The sequence below is a fragment of the Siphateles boraxobius genome, unplaced genomic scaffold (genome assembly GCF_051911475.1).
Source record: "Siphateles boraxobius isolate OS27281-9 unplaced genomic scaffold, OSU_SipBor_1 25, whole genome shotgun sequence".
Lineage (NCBI taxonomy): Eukaryota > Metazoa > Chordata > Actinopteri > Cypriniformes > Leuciscidae > Siphateles > Siphateles boraxobius.
Genome location: NW_027508866.1, coordinates 2718290 through 2738209, shown reverse-complemented (window position 1 = coordinate 2738209; position 19920 = coordinate 2718290). Strand labels below are relative to the sequence as shown.

Sequence of the window (19920 nt, the reverse complement as noted above, 5' to 3'; positions counted from 1 at the left end):
ACTAGATTAATTTAAAGTTCATGACTCTTTCCCACCTGTTTTGTGTGTAGTCTGCCTCTCTGCTTTCGTACGCAAAGCCTTCGTCGTAGGTCCAGTGCAAAAGCAAGAAGTGGCCTTTTCCCCTTAGGCCACTGGGCCTCTTGCGCACAGTGCTTTGTGTAATTTCAGCCTGAAAGGGCACATGCACGGGCAGGCAAGAATGATTCACTGACAGTCTGACGCACACAAAACCCCACCACAGCTATCCGAAGTTTGTCCGTTCTATGCTAACTCAGATCTTGCGGTCATTATTGCTTTGAACAAACCATCCTTGAATTTGTCGAACATCCAACTTAAATATAGCCCATTAAAGCAACCCAGGTGGGACTTGAACTCACAATCTCCAGCTCCGGAGGCTGATGCCTTATCCATTAGGCCACTGGGCCTTGTCTGGAGTTCTTTTTCCTTTGATCTGTAATTTGGCTTCAAAGGGTTTCTAACGCTCAAACAGCTACACTTTCGTATCTCGACGCCGGGTCGTGTTCCGTCTTTGAGATGGGCTTCACTGAATTTGTGTCGCCCTCCCGAAAGACTTAATGTAAAAGAGGCTCGTTGGTCTAGGGGTATGATTCTCGCTTTGGGTGCGAGAGGTCCCGGGTTCAAATCCCGGACGAGCCCGGGGATTTCAGACCAAGCAGCTAGAGCAACAAGGTTGGATCCTTCCTTTTGCAGCACTGAGCCAAACTCAAAACTGTCATGTTTTTGAAACCCTTACTACTGCTTGTGTTCATCTGTACTACAACACAGTCAGATGACAAGCGTTTATTTCCTGCACAGAATGTACTCTGAATCGCTGCCTGCCAGAGAGTACGGCTCCCTAACGACAAACGCTCTTATTAAAACTAGTTCCTGCTCATTCTGTTTGAGGCCAGCGTTCGGTGACTGTACAAGTGTACGCAAGTAGCCCCATCCAGCGTCAGGCAGGCTCGTTGGTCTAGTGGTATGATTCTCGCTTCGGGTGCTAGAGATCCCGGCTTCAAATCCCGGGCGAGCCCTCTCACCTTTAGTATGAGTTCAAGGGTTCTCTGACTCTGTATGCAATTGCATGTGATACCACAGGATTTTTTTTTTCTTTTTTTAAGCTGGGTGATAAAACAAATTGTGCTCTTCTTGGTGTATGAAAGGCATTGTTTTGGATCAAGCAACAAGGTTGGATCCTTCCTTTTGCAGCACTGAGCCAAACTCAAAACTGTCATGTTTTTGAAACCCTTACTACTGCTTGTGTTCATCTGTACTACAACATAGCCAAGATTCAGCCAGATGACAAGCGCTTATTTCCTTGCACAGAACGAACTCAGAATCGCTGCCTGCCAGGGAGTGTGGCTCCCTAACGACAAACGCTTTCTATTAAAACTAGTGCCTTCCCATTCTGTAAGAGGCCAGCATTCAGTGACTCTACAAGTCTACGCAGAGATCCCGGCTTCAAATCCCGGACGAGCCCTCTCACCTTCAGTATGAGTTCAAGGGTTCTCTGACTCTGTATGCAATTGCATGTGATACCACAGGATTTTTTTTTCTTTTTTTAAGCTGGGTGATAAAACAAATTGTGCTCTTCTTGGTGTATGAAAGGCATTGTTTTCCCTTAGAAGTTGACAGAGAAGAAAGCTCATTCTGACGGAGAAGAAAGCTCATTCAGAAGCTCAAGCCCGCTTGAATGAGTCAGTCAGAAACTAGACTTGCTGAAGTTCTCTCTGGAGCTGAGACTCAGTGAGTTGCCCAAAAATCACCCGAAGGGCAATCTGATTATGGAGGAGTTAGCCATGTTGTCCTCCCCACCTCTCAGCCCCGCCAAAGCATTTACTTTTCTTTATCACCCACTTCATAGTCTGGCCATTTACTGCAACCCACATAGCACTTGACGTCACGTTCTGCAGCATCAGAGGCTGATGCTTTGGCAAAATTGAACTTTTTTCGCCGGTCTGTAGATGCTGTAGTGGGATTCAAAGCATTTTAAATCGCTCTTAACTGAATTACCGTGGCTCTTTTGCAGAAACGCTAAGAACGGGTATACTTGTTGTTCTGTGGAGTTTCTTTGAACAACTTTTCATTGACTTTTTGCAGCATCGGCTTAGAGCAAGCGCAACAAGCACGTCCTAGTAACAGCCTCCCTAGGTGGGAGGCTGGTGCCTTTTAGTTCAAAGTCAAGCCTACGGCATAGCCTATATGCGGCTGTTTACATTTAGAGCCCGCCAGTGGGAACTAGTGCCTTCCCATTCTGTAAGAGGCCAGCATTCAGTGACTCTACAAGTGTACGCAAGTAGTCGAATCTATTGTCAGTCAGGCTCGTTGGTCTAGGGGTATGATTCTCGCTTTGGGTGCGAGAGGTCCTGGGTTCAAATCCCGGACGAGCCCAGCAGATTCAGAACAAGCAGCCAGTCAGATGACAAGCGTTTATTTCTTGCACAGAACGTACTCTGAATCGCTGCCTGCCAGAGAGTACGGCTCCCTAACGACAAACGCTCTTATCAAAACTAGTGCCTGCTCATTCTGTTTGAGGCCAGCGTTCGGTGACTGTACAAGTGTACGCAAGTAGCCCCATCTTCTTTGAACAACTTTGCATTGACTTTTTGCAGCATCGGCTTAGAAAAAGCGCAACAAGCACGCCCTAGTAACAGCCTCCCTAGGTGGGAGGCTGATGCCTTTTAGTTCAAAGTCAAGCCTACGGCATAGCCTATATGCAGCTGTTTACATTTAGAGCCCGCCATTTCTGTTCCATGTATTTTTCTCCAATTACACAGCCATTTTGGTTATATGGACAAAACAAACGTATCAATGATGTTTAGCGATGACTAGATTAATTTAAAGTTCATGACTCTTTCCCACCTGTTTTGTGTGTAGTCTGCCTCTCTGCTTTCGTACGCAAAGCCTTCGTCGTAGGTCCAGTGCAAAAGCAAGAAGTGGCCTTTTCCCGGACGAGCCCTCTCACCTTTAGTATGAGTTCAAGGGTTCTCTGACTCTGTATGCAATTGCATGTGATACCACAGGATTTTTTTTTTTTTTTTAAGCTGGGTGATAAAACAAATTGTGCTCTTCTTGGTGTATGAAAGGCATTGTTTTCCCTTAGAAGTTGACAGAGAAGAAAGCTCATTCTGACGGAGAAGAAAGCTCATTCAGAAGCTCAAGCCCGCTTGAATGAGTCAGTCAGAAACTAGACTTGCTGAAGTTCTCTCTGGAGCTGAGACTCAGTGAGTTGCCCAAAAATCACCCGAAGGGCAATCTGATTATGGAGGAGTTAGCCATGTTGTCCTCCCCACCTCTCAGCCCCCGCCAAAGCATTTACTTTTCTTTATCAACAACTTCATAGTCTGGCCATTTACTGCAACCCACATACACTGGAAAAAAGGCCACTCCAAAAATAAGCAAAAAAAAATTAATACAAGATATTTTTGCTTGTAATAAGCAAAAAAATCTGCCAATGGAACAAGTGAAAATTCTCTTGGTAAGATTTCTTGAAATAAGACATTATATTTAAGCCTTAAAAGATATGAGTGATCTTGAAATTAGCTGGGAAAACTCATTTTTAGCTATATTTTACTAGTATTGTGATGTTTTATGTCTCATAATAAGCTTGTCATGCTCAAAAATAGTATTTTCCCCTCAAAAGTAGCATTTTCTTTTGTCATCCTGTTTGTTTCAAGTGTATTTAACTAATTTTTAGTTCTATAATTGTTACACTGTTCTAGATTTAAGTCACCACCAACTTGAAATAAGATTGGAAATGGGCATTTTGAGACAAATGCCTTGAAGTTAGTATTCCTGACTCATATTAGGCAGTGCTTTTTTGCCATAATAAGCCATAATTTACCATCCTGTCATCATCTCAAGTGTATTTACCTTATTGTAAGCTCAACAAAAGTAATACTGTTCTAGATTCAAGACATTTTACCTACTAGATTCAAGACATTAACTACTGTTTACTAGACCGAAAAAGTGAAAAATAGACTTGCATTTAACTATTTTTTTTTTGTTTTGTTTTTTAAACAGCAAAAAGTCCCAGAGGACTGCATAAAAGGGAAACAGCTTAATTTTTCTCAACATTTTGGCTCACAGTATTTATGGAACTGCATTATGAAAACATAGTAGAACATTTTATAGATTATAAATGTAAGATCCCTTTACCCTACTCCCACACCTAAACATACCCATTTTATAGACAATATTAAAAGGATAAAACATAATGAACATAATGTGTAGGGAAATGGCAGTTTTATTAACAATAAAGCATCTAAATATAGTTTGAGCCACTAATCCTACCCCTACACCTAACCATTTCTTAAAACTATGTAACTAATGTTACAATTATTAAGAAAAACAACAGACATAACGTTACACGTTTAATCGCAATAATTTATTTAGTGAGAAAATGTCAAAACCAGTACCAAAAGTCGTTCACAGGACGATGTGTCGCAGTCCTCTCTGGCAGTAGGCTATATAATATATTTGTATGAGGTAACGTTACAGAGCAGAATTTAATTTATTAATCCATGAAAACACTAATCCGGTTTCGGTTCGCTGTTCGCTCTCTGAAGGCGCGCGCGATTCTCCTTTTCAAATGTAGTACACCAATTAAACACGGCATGTCGCTATCTGTGACGAAACATGCGAGAGCCAATGAGCGTCTAATATCAGTGCCGTAAAACGTGTCGTAACGCTTCGGGCGCAATTTTTGAATTTGAATTCACCACGAGCGGGGATTTGGCGTTTACGGTCTCTGCTGAGAGAAATTATGAAGATCACTGGATGAAGGGCTGAATTTGGATCTGTTTCTTGCAAACAACACATGGATTCTAAAGATTTGGATTACACCAAGCTAATAAAATTAATGTCTTTTGTGAATTTATGTTGTGTTTTAGTGTATTATGGGTCTATAGGAGAAAAACGCCTTTTGTGTTTCACGATATATATGAGTTTTACATGACAAAAGTATGCAAATGTGTATGGTATTACTCGAAATATATAAAACTCATATAAAATTCATATATAAATCATTTAAATTTCTTATATTGAATTATATGCTAGTCAAATTAAAGTCATATAGAATTCATACACATTTTGTGTCATTTGTTTATGTGTTTCGTACAGATTTCATGTTTCGATGATCAACATCTGATTCACTTATATGCAGTTGGCAGATTCTTAAAGGGATACTCCACTTTAAAAAGAAAATTCTTTCATCATATACTCACCCTCATGTTGTTTTAATCCTTAATGAATTTCTTTCTTCTGCTGAACAGAAAGGAAGATATTTAGAAGAATATCAGTAACCAGACAGTTTCTGGTCTCATTGACTTTCATAGTAGGAAAAAAATATACTATGAAAGTGAATGAGACCAGAAACTGTCTGGTTACTGATATTCTTCTAAATATCTTCCTTTCTGTTCAGCAGAAGAAAGAAATTCATTAAGGATTAAAACAACATGAGGGTGAGTATATGATGAAAATTTTCATTTTAAAGTGGAGTATCCCTTTAAATTGTACAGTGCAGATGCCGGTTAGAGGATTACTGTCAGAATATCACTGATCTTTATGAAGACTGTTAATTTTTCTACAGGATTTGAAAGAGCAGTTGAAAAGCAATGATATTGTAAGATCGTGTATTAATTGTGAACTGTCTGGGCCTGTTGTTTGTGAACAAAATAATAACATATTATTGCAAATGAACAAAGCTGAGTCAAATATGTTTCTAGAACAGTGATTAAAATTGGCTGGAATATGTTTTTGTATATATGACATGAACTCTGGTGGTGATGCACTCTAAAAACATTTAATATGATTTACTCATTTTTTTGGTGAAACATTTTTAAACTTAGAATATTGATTAGATTTTTAAGCAGTGAAAGCAATTACTTACACTGTATTAACTGAGTAAATGTTAGTAAAACAAATTAAATAGATCTGAGTAACTGCATTTGGTACATTCACAAATAAACATGAGTAGAAATAATTACGGGGAAACATTTAAAAACAAATATTTATGAGTAATATAAACTGTGTTTATATGGCAGTAATATTAACTTTTTTATTTCCTCTAAACCTTTGTAAAAATATTCCATATAACCACCGGTATAACTACATGACATTGGCCTTTATTGTCGATTAGTAGCCTAACATTACAGCAAAACAGCATATATTTTATACTATTTTTAACACGTATGCAATATTGCCTACATCTAAACTCATGTAAGAAACATTTCGAAGTAAAAATTAAACATTTAGGCCTAAACATTAAAGTAATTCAAGTGTAATCAACCGGTCTGTTATCCAGTATCCAACGGATCAGCGCTGGTTCGCGTGCCGGAGATGGACTCGCCTCTGCGGGGGAACCTCTAACTTTACACCGCCGTCCTGCGTCACTCACAGCCGAAAGATGCTGCGACGCGACTGACTCCTCAACCTGCCAATAAACAAACAGTGCACAGTTCTGAGGACATTTTATCATCCAAATTAGTTATATTCATTATCTTTAAGAATATAGTCGTGTGTTTTATATGCAAGGCCTTACAATCACGCGAAAAGGCAGGCGCGAGTCGACACTCGTTTGAGGTGAGTAACATTGCGTCTCTGTATTAACATTGAGTCTCTGTATGTTCCTTCGCATTAAATAAAATTATTTAAAGCACATTAATGATTATACAGATAAAATAAAACATACACACCTGAATTCCACAGAGGAAATGCACCAATTATGCGAGGCTGAGGAGAGGAGAACTGTTCTGCACTGGAGAGAGTTCAAACAGCGCGCGCGCCGCTCACTCGACTCAACCGTCGAGTTGTCGTGACGTCAGAGGGTGGGGGAGGGGTGCGTTGTTGTAATCATAGATATCTATGGTTGTAATCATAGACAGTAAAATATGAGTAAACTTAATCAATTTCTTATGCTTGTTAAATATTAATAATATTGATTTTATTTAAGTAATATTTGTGGTCCTTGAAACAGATTAGTTTAATTATCCATTCTCAAATATTGTGATGGAAATTTCACAAATATATTAGCTCAGTGTATTTTAAATAAATAATTGGTTAGTCAAATACTAAATTATTTTAGTGAAAAACTTCAAACTTAAATATAACTGTAAATTTCAGACAAAATTTATTGTTGGAGTTTTAGTCAATTATTTCGGTAGGCTATGTTCAACTCAAACTATCAAGTAAATGATATTCAGAGATTTTAGTTAATAAAGTTAATTATTACTGTGATATTTACTAAGCCACTGAATTATTTTTTAGAGTGATACGCATAAGAATCACTTCAACATTTAGGAAAGTTTTATGTTTGTAGGTTAAGAATAGAACTGTTGTATACCATAGTAGTACTGTGATAAAGTTTAGAGAAATTGTCACAAATGAAAATTAAATCTGGTGATGCAGGATTTAAAATGAAAAATATTGATATGTGAAATATCCAACTGTATATTGTAGAACACATTCTAATAAAATATTTTTGTAATTAAAATGTGTGCTTGTGTGTGTAGTTTAAATGTTTAAAACATTATGTGGTTTTTGCAGCGTATATGTCCCTTACAATATTCTGTTGGAACATATAAGAATCACAGGAGTTTTTAGCAAATCTTTTCCATATGGGGAGTAACATTAAACCATTAATAAATGCGACTGAAAATTTAATTGATAAGACAATTTAATGCAATAGAGTCAAACCCACGATTTTAATATGCATAAGTTAAATAGGAATACATACAAATTTGTACGTCGGTAAAGTTGTTTATACGTAAATAAATTACATTTTTTTTGCTGTCAATATATGTCATTGTGAGTTGTTGTGAGTTGGGCATGTTGACCTGCAGTTTTCAATAAAGCAGATTTGTTGTCTCAATTCAAGTCAAGTCTGTTCCTTGAAACAAGACGATTCATCTTTTACAAATAACACAGCAGCTTATGACATGTCAAAAAAGCTTGTTTCATCTGAGATATGACTCAAAACAAGATATTTTTAAGACAGTTTCACTTAACAAGATATTCAAGATGCACTGTCTAAAAACAAGCTCCTCTAGCTCACTTAAATCTTGGTCTTTAGGTGATTTTGTCTTATATTAAGTGTGATGAGATATTTTGACTAGAAATTAGAAAAATATACTTGGCAAGATTTTGAGTTTTTGCAGTGTAGTACTTGACGTCACGTTCTGCAGCATCAGAGGCTGATGCTTTGGCAAAATTGAACTTTTTTTGCAGGTCTGTAGATGCTGTAGTGGGATTCAAAGCATTTTAAATCGCTGTTAACTGAATTACCGTGGCTCTTTTGCAGAAACGCTAAGCACGGGTATACTTGTTGTTCTGTGGAGTTTCTTTGAACAACTTTTCATTGACTTTTTGCAGCATCGGCTTAGAGCAAGCGCAACAAGCACGCCCTGGTAACAGCCTCCCTAGGTGGGAGGCTGATGCCTTTTAGTTCAAAGTCAAGCCTACGGCATAGCCTATATGCGGCTGTTTACATTTAGAGCCCGCCATTTCTGTTCCATGTGTTTTTCTCCAATTACACAGCCATTTTGGTTATATGGACAAAACAAACGTATCAATGATGTTTTTCGATGACTAGATTAATTTAAAGTTCATGACTCTTTCCCACCTGTTTTGTGTGCAGTCTGCCTCTCTGCTTTCGTACGCAAAGCCTTCGTCGTAGGTCCAGTGCAAAAGCAAGAAGTGGCCTTTTCCCCTTAGGCCACTGGGCCTCTTGCGCACAGTGCTTTGTGTAATTTCAGCCTGAAAGGGCACATGCACGGGCAGGCAAGAATGATTCACTGACAGTCTGACGCACAAAAAAACCCACCACAGCTATGCGAAGTTTGTCCGTTCTATGCTAACTCAGATCTTGCGGTCATTATTGCTTTGAACAAACCATCCTTGAATTTGTCGAACATCCAACTTAAATATAGCCCATTAAAGACGACCCAGGTGGGACTTGAACTCACAATCTCCAGCTCCGGAGGCTGATGCCTTATCCATTAGGCCACTGGGCCTTGTCTGGAGTACTTTTTCCTTTAATCAGTAATTTGGCTTCAAGGGGTTTCTAACGCTCAAACAACTACACTTTCGTATCTCGACGCCAGGTCGTGTTCCGTCTTTGAGATGGGCTTCACTGAATTTGTGGCGCCCTCCCGAAAGACTTAATGTAAAAGAGGCTCGTTGGTCTAGGGGTATGAATCTCGCTTTGGGTGCGAGAGGTCCCGGGTTCAAATCCCGGACGAGCCCGGGGATTTCAGACCAAGCAGCGAGAGCAACAAGGTTGGATCCTTCCTTTTGCAGCACTGAGCCAAACTCAAAACTGTCATTTTTTTGAAACCATTACTACTGCTTGTGTTCATCTGTACTACAACATAGCCAAGATTCAGCCAGATGACAAGCGCTTATTTCCTTGCACAGAACGAACTCAGAATCGCTGCCTGCCAGGGAGTGTGGCTCCCTAACGACAAACGCTTTCTATTAAAACTAGTGCCTTCCCATTCTGTAAGAGGCCAGCATTCAGTGACTCTACAAGTGTACGCAAGTAGCCTAATCTATTGTCAGTCAGGCTCGTTGGTCTAGGGGTATGATTCTCGCTTCGGGTGCTAGAGATCCCGGCTTCAAATCCCGGACGAGCCCTCTCACCTTTAGTATGAGTTCAAGGGTTCTCTGACTCTGTATGCAATTGCATGTGATACCACAGGATTTTTTTTTCTTTTTTTAAGCTGGGTGATAAAACAAATTGTGCTCTTCTTGGTGTATGAAAGGCATTGTTTTCCCTTAGAAGTTGACAGATAAGAAAGCTTATTCTGACGGAGAAGAAAGCTCATTCAGAAGCTCAAGCCCGCTTGAATGAGTCAGTCAGAAACTAGACTTGCTGAAGTTCTCTCTGGAGCTGAGACTCAGTGAGTTGCCCAAAAATCACCCGAAGGGCAATCTGATTATGGAGGAGTTAGCCATGTTGTCCACCCCACCTCTCAGCCCCCGCCAAAGCATTTACTTTTCTTTATCAACAACTTCATAGTCTGGCCATTTACTGCAACCCACATAGTACTTGACGTCACGTTCTGCAGCATCAGAGGCTGATGCTTTGGCAAAATTGAACTTTTTTCGCAGGTCTGTAGATGCTGTAGTGGGATTCAAAGCATTTTAAATCGCTCTTAACTGAATTACCGTGGCTCTTTTGCAGAAACGCTAAGCACGGGTATACTTGTTGTTCTGTGGAGTTTCTTTGAACAACTTTTCATTGACTTTTTGCAGCATCGGCTTAGAGCAAGCGCAACAAGCACGCCCTAGTAACAGCCTCTCTAGGTGGGAGGCTGATGCCTTTTAGTTCAAAGTCAAGCCTACGGCATAGCCTATATGCGGCTGTTTACATTTAGAGCCCGCCATTTCTGTTCCATGTGTTTTTCTCCAATTACACAGCCATTTTGGTTATATGGACAAAACAAACGTATCAATGATGTTTTTCGATGACTAGATTAATTTAAAGTTCATGACTCTTTCCCACCTGTTTTGTGTGTAGTCTGCCTCTCTGCTTTCGTACGCAAAGCCTTCGTCGTAGGTCCAGTGCAAAAGCAAGAAGTGGCCTTTTCCCCTTAGGCCACTGGGCCTCTTGCGCACAGTGCTTTGTGTAATTTCAGCCTGAAAGGGCACATGCACGGGCAGGCAAGAATGATTCACTGACAGTCTGACGCACACAAAACCCCACCACAGCTATCCGAAGTTTGTCCGTTCTATGCTAACTCAGATCTTGCGGTCATTATTGCTTTGAACAAACCATCCTTGAATTTGTCGAACATCCAACTTAAATATAACCCATTAAAGACGACCCAGGTGGGACTTGAACTCACAATCTCCAGCTCCGGAGGCTGATGCCTTATCCATTAGGCCACTGGGCCTTGTCTGGAGCTCTTTTTCATTTGATCAGTAATTTGGCTTCAAGGGGTTTCTAACGCTCAAACAACTACACTTTCGTATCTCGACGCCAGGTCGTGTTCCGTCTTTGAGATGGGCTTCACTGAATTTGTGGCGCCCTCCCGAAAGACTTAATGTAAAAGAGGCTCGTTGGTCTAGGGGTATGATTCTCGCTTTGGGTGCGAGAGGTCCCGGGTTCAAATCCCGGACGAGCCCGGGGATTTCAGACCAAGCAGCGAGAGCAACAAGGTTGGATCCTTCCTTTTGCAGCACTGAGCCAAACTCAAAACTGTCATGTTTTTGAAACCCTTAGTACTGCTTTTGTTCATCTGTACTACAACATAGCCAAGATTCAGCCAGATGACAAGCGCTTATTTCCTTGCAGAGAACGAACTCAGAATCGCTGCCTGCCAGGGAGTGTGGCTCCCTAACGACAAACGCTTTCTATTAAAACTAGTGCCTTCCCATTCTGTAAGAGGCCAGCATTCAGTGACTTTACAAGTGTACGCAAGTAGCCGAGTCTATTGTCAGTCAGGCTCGTTGGTCTAGGGGTATGATTCTCGCTTCGGGTGCGAGAGGTCCCGGGTTCAAATCCCGGACGAGCCCAGCAGTTTCAGAACAAGCAGCCAGTCAGATGACAAGCGTTTATTTCCTGCACAGAATGTACTCTGAATCGCTGCCGGCCAGAGAGTACGGGTCCCTAACGACAAACGCTCTTATTAAAACTAGTCCCTGCTCATTCTGTTTGAGGCCAGCGTTCGGTGACTGTACAAGTGTACGCAAGTAGCCCCATCCAGCGTCAGGCAGGCTCGTTGGTCTAGTGGTATGATTCTCGCTTCGGGTGCTAGAGATCCCGGCTTCAAATCCCGGACGAGCCCTCTCACCTTTAGTATGAGTTCAAGGGTTCTCTGACTCTGTATGCAATTGCATGTGATACCACAGGATATTTTTTTTCTTTTTTTAAGCTGGGTGATAAAACAAATTGTGCTCTTCTTGGTGTATGAAAGGCATTGTTTTCCCTTAGAAGTTGACAGAGAAGAAAGCTCATTCTGACGGAGAAGAAAGCTCATTCAGAAGCTGAAGCCCGCTTGAATGAGTCAGTCAGAAACTAGACTTGCTGAAGTTCTCTCTGGAGCTGAGACTCAGTGAGTTGCCCAAAAATCACCCGAAGGGCAATCTGATTATGGAGGAGTTAGCCATGTTGTCCTCCCCACCTCTCAGCCCCCGCCAAAGCATTTACTTTTCTTTATCAACAACTTCATAGTCTGGCCATTTACTGCAACCCACATAGTACTTGACGTCACGTTCTGCAGCATCAGAGGCTGATGCTTTGGCAAAATTGAACTTTTTTCGCAGGTCTGTAGATGCTGTAGTGGGATTCAAAGCATTTTAAATCGCTCTTAACTGAATTACCGTGGCTCTTTTGCAGAAACGCTAAGCACGGGTATACTTGTTGTTCTGTGGAGTTTCTTTGAACAACTTTTCATTGACTTTTTGCAGCATCGGCTTAGAGCAAGCGCAACAAGCACGCCCTAGTAACAGCCTCCCTAGGTGGGAGGCTGATGCCTTTTAGTTCAAAGTCAAGCCTACGGCATAGGCTATATACGGCTGTTTACATTTAGAGCCCGCCATTTCTGTTCCATGTGTTTTTCTCCAATTACACAGCCATTTTGGTTATATGGACAAAACAAACGTATCAATGATGTTTTTCGATGACTAGATTAATTTAAAGTTCATGACTCTTTCCCACCTGTTTTGTGTGTAGTCTGCCTCTCTGCTTTCTTACGCAAAGCCTTCGTCGTAGGTCCAGTGCAAAAGCAAGTAGTGGCCTTTTCCCCTTAGGCCACTGGGCCTCTTGCGCACAGTGCTTTGTGTAATTTCAGCCTGAAAGGGCACATGCACAGGCAGGCAAGAATGATTCACTGACAGTCTGACGCACACAAAAACCCACCACAGCTATCCGAAGTTTGTCCGTTCTATGCTAACTCAGATCTTGCGGTCATTATTGCTTTGAACAAACCATCCTTGAATTTGTCGAACATCCAACTTAAACATAACCCATTAAAGACGACCCAGGTGGTACTTGAACTCACAATCTCCAGCTCCGGAGGCTGATGCCTTATCCATTAGGCCACTGGGCCTTGTCTGGAGTTCTTTTTCCTTTGATCAGTAATTTGGCTTCAAGGGGTTTCTAACGCTCAAACAGCTACACTTTCGTATCTCGACGCCAGGTCGTGTTCCGTCTTTGAGATGGGCTTCACTGAATTTGTGGCGCCGTCCCGAAAGACTTAATGTAAAAGAGGCTCGTTTGGTCTAGGGGTATGATTCTCGCTTTGGGTGCGAGAAGTCCCGGGTTCAAATCCCGGACGAGCCCGGGGATTTCAGAGCAAGCAGCGAGAGCAACAAGGTTGGATCCTTCCTTTTGCAGCACTGAGCCAAACTCAAAACTGTCATGTTTTTGAAACCCTTACTACTGCTTGTGTTAATCTGTACTACAACATAGCCAAGATTCAGCCAATGACAAGCGCTTATTTCCTTGCACAGAACGAACCCAGAATCGCTGCCTGCCAGGGAGTGTGGCTCCCTAACGACAAACGCTTTCTATTAAAACTAGTGCCTTCCCATTCTGTAAGAGGCCAGCATTCAGTGTGAAGGGTTGGTCAAAATCCCCTTGCCTCTTCAAATACATCTATAATCATATCCTTTTGAATGCTTATATACTTCCTTTATAAAAATCAATAATCAAATATATTCATTATCACATAATAATTTTTATATTCTTTGTGCTTGTGAAATTATATTGTCTTAAATGCATGTGATGTAAGTAACCAGTTTCTTTTAGGTGCATTCCAATCTTACTTTGAGATTGCACGCAGTACACGCAGGACACGAAGGCCACGTAACCCACAAGGCCGTTTGTCTCTTTCTCTGGTATCAGTAGAGGGTCCTAAAGGCAGCGTGGACACATATGATTCTTCGCTGGACATATGGTCAAGCTATATTGAGCGTTACTATATCGAACTTTAATTGTTGTATTAAAATGTATTCTTTCCAGTATATTTCCTTCCTTCGGAGTAAATGCCAGTGATTTTCTCCCAAATGAGTGAATGTTTTAGCATTATGTTTTGGTATACTTAACTGATAATAAGGAGCTCAGACTCTCTTCAGCCTTGATGGGAGCTGTTATTTGCTAGTGTCTGTTATGTGTGTGTGTGTGTGCGTATGACATTCTATGTAGGTTCTGGACGTTCGGACCAGACACCCCGGCGCCCTTCTCTAACCTGCGAGGCCACCACAGACCTAAATCTAATGAGTGGACGACAACTATCTTGACTAATGGCGATAGGCACCCCTATCTCCTCACATGTGTTAAATTGTTTAGGCTCTTAATGTTTCTTAGCCAATGAGAATCATTCAACCTGTAAGCAATGACGTAGCTTAGACCTTGGAAATGGTATAACTGCTGTGATCTTTGTAACTGTAAGGGGGGCGGCCTACGAACTCCTGTGCGAGTATTGAAGCTGACTTCTGCTGATGAAACTGCAAACTATCTTCAGTAAATATTTTCTCTAATTTTTTATAATTCTGACACTGGGTCTTCATTCTTCATATCTGGTTCTGGGTCTTTAACTGTACACCCCTTACAAGTGACTCTACAAGGGTACGCAAGTAGCCGAATCTATTGTCAGTCAGGCTCGTTGGTCTAGGGGTATGATTCTCGCTTCGGGTGCGAGAGGTCCCGGGTTCAAATCCCGGACGAGCCCAGCAGTTTCAGAACAAGCAGCCAGTCAGATGACAAGCATTTATTTCCTGCACAGAACGTACTCTGAATCGCTGCCTGCCAGAGAGTACGGCTCCTTAACGACAAACGCTCTTATTAAAACTAGTCCCTGTTCATTCTGTTTGAGGCCAGCGTTCGGTGACTGTACAAGTGTACGCAAGTAGCCCCATCCAGCGTCAGGCAGGCTCGTTGGTCTAGGGGTATGATTCTCGCTTCGGGTGCTAGAGATCCTGGCTTCAAATCCCGGATTTCAGTTTATAGTCTGGCCATCTACTGCAACCCACATAGTACTTGACGTCACGTTCTGCAGCATCAGAGGCTGATGCTTTGGCAAAATTGAACTATTTCGCAGGTCTGTAGATGCTGTAGTGGGATTCAAAGCATTTTAAATCGCTCTTAACTGAATTACCGTGGCTCTTTTGCAGAAATGCTAAGCACGGGTATACTTGTTGTTCTGTGGAGTTTCTTTGAACAACTTTTCATTGACTTTTTGCAGCATCGGCTTAGAGCAAGCGCAACAAGCACGCCCTAGTAACAGCCTCCCTAGGTGGGAGGCTGATGCCTTTTAGTTCAAAGTCAAGCCTACGGCATAGCCTATATGCGGCTGTTTACATTTAGAGCCCGCCGTTAGGCCACTGGGCCTTGTCTGGAGTTATTTTTCCTTTGATCAGTAATTTGGCTTCAAGGGGTTTCTAACGCTCAAACAACTACACTTTCGTATCTCGACGCCAGGTCGTGTTCCGTCTTTGAGATGGGCTTCACTGAATTTGTGGCGCCCTCCCGAAAGACTTAATGTAAAAGAGGCTCGTTGGTCTAGGGGTATGAATCTCGCTTTGGGTGCGAGAGGTCCCGGGTTCAGCTACGAGACTTGGCCCACAAAGCTTATGTCAAGCAAAAGACTGTGTCCAAAAACACTGTAAAAAACCACACCATCTTCCCTGTCTCCGAACACTATTCAGAGCTGACTCTAGAGGGCGCCCCACAACACCACAGACCTTTGTACAGAGAGTCAAGACAGTTCCAAGCCAGCAGAGGGCAGTACAACCGCAATGGTTCTCGACCGAAGCACCAGAGCGGACGCTCTGAAAGATTCTGGGACCGGCAACACCCATCCAACAACCCAAGGGGTGGAGCCACCTGGGAAGCCAGCCGGCGACCCAGAAAAAGCCGATCCCCATTGTCCGGAGCATCAAGCCCAGAAAGCCAGCATCGGAACCCCTCTCAACATGCCACTGGTAAGCCCAAGTCTGAGCCCACATCAGATCAAAACAGTGCAGCCACGTCAGAGAGGGCAGAGATCCTGAAGGTGCTGAAAGAGCTTCTTTACAGAAAACTCGCAAGAAAGACAAACCACACATCTTATGTCTAAGCATAAGAACTGAAACCAACGCCCGGTCTGTCTACCAACTGACTGAGCCAAGCACCCCGAACACTGCTCCTCAGCCAAAGACCACAGAGCTAACTGTCATATCACAAGGTGACAGCATCACCCAAGCTCCACAGCTGACAGCTGCACACCCTGAATGAGACAGCACACTTCCTCATATCAGGTACCACTATCCCAAGGTACCAGAAAATGCTGTTTTGGCTATCTACACCCGCAGACAGCCACACAAACCCGGTCCTAACCACCCATTGATCGTCACACCTGCCCCAATGACAACATTCCTGGGCAACCTGGTCGAAAAGGGGGTGGGCCGGTAACTCCTCCTGAACATCACGTTGGAAAAGCAAGTGAGCAGGGAACACACAGCATCACATCTTACGGTGATCTCATCTCACCTTTTCAAAAAGACTCCAATTTCAAGCTAAGAGACAAGATCGAACTCTTACACCTCAAACTTGTGAACTGAACGTGCAGTCATACAGCCAAAATGACATCAGGCTTGAACAGTTAGCTCACATTCACCTGACAATTGATTGTATGAGTCTGATCCACCCAATGCACACCTAAAAAATGAACACTCAGCCATCAGTGTCTCACTATTCAATGCTCGCATTAAGACACACCAGACCTTCCTTCTGCCAGCAAGCGCACCCGTTTTCCTTTAAACATGTACCCATCAACCATGGTTACGGCCAAAGGTGTCTGCGCTTTGAACCTGAACTGGAACCACCGGTGTCTGACCCATTACTTCCTGGTCCTTCCGGACCCGCCCCATGATGTCTACATTGAAGTAGACATCCTGACTCACCTCAAGGCTCATGTGGACATCATTAATGAGGTAGTGTGGGCCCCATTGACTTTACAGCCCCCTGTTGTTCCAACCAACACTGAGAACCTCCTGTCAGGTCAGACCATTCCAGAGGTTGGCACCCTAATCAACGAACAGGACACTTCGATACCAGCTTACACCAAAGGGGTCGCCGTCCAGCTCAACATGCATTGTGGTCAAACCCTAAACCACACGCTGGGCTTCTTTCAACCTTCACCCGAATGTGTTGAACTTGGACTCACGCTGGAAGCCACACCCCTTACTGAAGTGTCATCGCGTGTAGTCTACATCCTTTTCAACAACTGCGTGGCGATGGACACCACCATTCCAAAAGTCTATCGGGTGGGATGGCTAGTGAGCCATGACTTCCATGACTTTGAACTCACACTACCAATCATTGGGCCCATCCCATCTTCAATAATACCCGAAGGGAGCACAAACCACACAGTGTTCACAGCACCCTTCAAACTCATCTCCGTCACTTCGGTCATGCCAATGGACAAAGACCAGGTATGCAGAACAGCACTGACAGAGGACCAACACCTTGCAGTATACACAGTCTCCAGACAGCTTGCTTGCAGGACTGACGACACTGCTGCACCTCTGCCTGCCAACACGACAGACGACACACCAACATAGGAGCCGTTCCCAGGATTTGAGTCTCAAGTTCAGCAAATTCTAAAAGACGCTGACGCAATTAAAAATGATGCAGATCTACAAAGACTCAGACAAGTCCTTTACAAGTTCAAAGCATCCTTTGCCAAAGACTCTTTAGATTGTGGTCTCACCGAACTCCACACTGTGCGCATCCCAACGCACCCTAATGCTCCTCCCACTTTTGTCAGGCAGTACAAGATCCCCATCGCTTCACACGAACCGGTGCGAGAGATCATCGTATCCAGGCTTGAAAAAGGTGTCATCCGTCCATGCAACAGCACCCATTCTGCCCCCATCTGGCCCGTCCTCAAACCAAACGGCAAGTGGCGACCCACCAATGACTGCAGGAAACTGAATCAACAGGTGCCACTGTCCCGATGGCCCATGACCCAGCTGGAGCAAGGAATACCCAGAATCAGAGGAGCCACAATCTTCTCAACACTTGATGTGGCCTCTGGATTCTGGACCATACCTGTGCATCCTGAAGACCAGCACTAGCTAGCATTCACGTTCGGCAACCGACAAGTCACTTTCACCAGGTACCCGTTAGGCTATGCCAACTCACCTACTGAGTTCAACATCTTCCTGAACAAAGCATGCCCAGATGCCAGAATGAGAGGTAACCTTATCTACGTTGATGATGCTCTCATGAAAAGCACAACAGTGGCTGACCACCTGAAAGAGATAGACTGTTTTGAACCAATTATCCACTGCCGGCGCCAAGAACGCCCTCCACAAAGGACAGTGGTGTCGAACCAAAGTCAACTATGTGGCCCCACTCATCGGATCACAAGGCATCGAACCGCAGTCCAGCCGTATTCAAGCTGTTCAAAACATCAAGCCACCCACCAACATCTCAAGCTACAAGCTTTCTATGGGTGCGCAATTACTCACGGCAGCTCAGCAAAAGCTACTCAGACATTGCGAAACCTCTAACTGCCCTTCTGAAAACTGACTGCCCATTTGTATGGACAGAAATTAAAGACAATACCTTGAATGAGCTAAAACGACACTTATGCACAGCTACATGTCTGGCTTACTCTGACCCACAAAAAGAGTTCTATCTAGAAGCTGGGTTCTCCAACCACTGTCTCAGTGCTGGCCTGTACCAAAGGCATGATCAAGACAAAGGAGTCGTTACATATGCCAGCAAGACACTTCTCTCACCAGAAACTAAATTCTCAGACTGTGAAAAAGCTCTGCTCTGCACTGTATGGGCCATCCAGAGATTCTCCAACTACATTGGAGCCCATTGGAGCCAGTGCATCCGAGATGGCGTGGTCACCAATTCATGCATAACCACATGGTTAATGGCCCTCCAGGGGTGCAATGTTGAGGCACGTTATGCTCAAAATCACAAGTCTGCGCTAGGCCACGGCCTGGCAGCCTGCCAAAACTGCTCTGATAACACACCAGCTGCGACGGTGGATGTAGAAAAACCCCAACAACAACAACTGACCTGTCACAGGTACTTTAAAGAGAATGCGTGTCAAGGTATGCCCACAGCCTACATCGATGGATGTTCCTACCACCATGAGGGCACCCGTCAATCAGGTGCGGGCATGCTGTAGGTAAATGACATACCGTGGGCCCGACATACAAGTTGGGCCCGCAGTCATCACAATATGCTGAGGTAGCAGCCATCCTCATAACGCTGCACATCGACGCATAACATCAAAGAACTCCTTATGGGCACAGACTTTAACTATGCCAGACTCAGTTTCCCATACCAACTTCCAGACCGGAAACAAAATGGCTGTAAGACTTCAAACCACATGCCTGTCGCACACCAACACCGGTTCCAGGCTTGCGATTACATCACAAGAAAAAACAACATGATTGTCTACTGGAAAAAGGTGAAAGGACACTCAAGGCAACCGGGCCTTGACAAAGACTTGAATGACCAAACCCATACCCTCACCAAGCCTGGCGCACTAAACGACTAGCTGTGGTCACTTCAAACCTGCCCACCCACCCTGAAGTTTGAAGTGATTACACACAGCATAAGAACTTTACAACCTAAACTGTCTACCTCACAGCAGTTTATGCTAGCTCCGCTGTTTACAAACACAAACATAACGAACATGCGGGCTTCTGACACAATAAAGACTTTGCTTCACCACCTCTCAGACCCCTCCAACCAACCCTTGACTGCCGTCTACACTCACTGACAACCAGTTACTCAGAACACGGCATGACACCAAGCACATGCTGCGTGCACAGAGCTACATTCTATTTGTGCACCGTCTGACACCACAACGCAAAGACGTGTAATGCAACGGCGCAAAGGGGGGTTAAGGCCAATGTACGTCCATGACGCATCATGCGCTGCAAACCACAGCACCAGAGCCACTG

The 19920-nt window shown here is 43.4% G+C and overlaps 10 non-coding genes across 10 annotated transcripts; 7 read left to right on the top strand and 3 right to left on the bottom strand.

The window, feature by feature from the left end:
- Window positions 1–352: 352 nt before the first annotated feature.
- Window positions 353–425, bottom strand: trnar-ccg (transfer RNA arginine (anticodon CCG)). The gene has a single exon. It is a non-coding gene; the product is annotated as a tRNA-Arg (tRNA).
- Window positions 426–585: 160 nt separating this feature from the next.
- On the top strand, window positions 586–657 carry trnap-ugg (transfer RNA proline (anticodon UGG)). Its single transcript has one exon. It is a non-coding gene; the product is annotated as a tRNA-Pro (tRNA).
- Window positions 658–2319: 1662 nt separating this feature from the next.
- Window positions 2320–2391, top strand: trnap-ugg (transfer RNA proline (anticodon UGG)). Its single transcript has one exon. It is a non-coding gene; the product is annotated as a tRNA-Pro (tRNA).
- A 6547-nt stretch (window positions 2392–8938) lies between these two features.
- Window positions 8939–9011, bottom strand: trnar-ccg (transfer RNA arginine (anticodon CCG)). The gene has a single exon. It is a non-coding gene; the product is annotated as a tRNA-Arg (tRNA).
- Window positions 9012–9171: 160 nt separating this feature from the next.
- trnap-ugg (transfer RNA proline (anticodon UGG)) lies at window positions 9172–9243 on the top strand. Its single transcript has one exon. It is a non-coding gene; the product is annotated as a tRNA-Pro (tRNA).
- A 1579-nt stretch (window positions 9244–10822) lies between these two features.
- trnar-ccg (transfer RNA arginine (anticodon CCG)) lies at window positions 10823–10895 on the bottom strand. Its single transcript has one exon. It is a non-coding gene; the product is annotated as a tRNA-Arg (tRNA).
- A 160-nt stretch (window positions 10896–11055) lies between these two features.
- On the top strand, window positions 11056–11127 carry trnap-ugg (transfer RNA proline (anticodon UGG)). The gene has a single exon. It is a non-coding gene; the product is annotated as a tRNA-Pro (tRNA).
- Window positions 11128–11445: 318 nt separating this feature from the next.
- trnap-cgg (transfer RNA proline (anticodon CGG)) lies at window positions 11446–11517 on the top strand. The gene has a single exon. It is a non-coding gene; the product is annotated as a tRNA-Pro (tRNA).
- Window positions 11518–13212: 1695 nt separating this feature from the next.
- On the top strand, window positions 13213–13285 carry trnap-ugg (transfer RNA proline (anticodon UGG)). The gene has a single exon. It is a non-coding gene; the product is annotated as a tRNA-Pro (tRNA).
- A 1318-nt stretch (window positions 13286–14603) lies between these two features.
- Window positions 14604–14675, top strand: trnap-cgg (transfer RNA proline (anticodon CGG)). Its single transcript has one exon. It is a non-coding gene; the product is annotated as a tRNA-Pro (tRNA).
- The last annotated feature ends 5245 nt before the right edge of the window (window positions 14676–19920 follow it).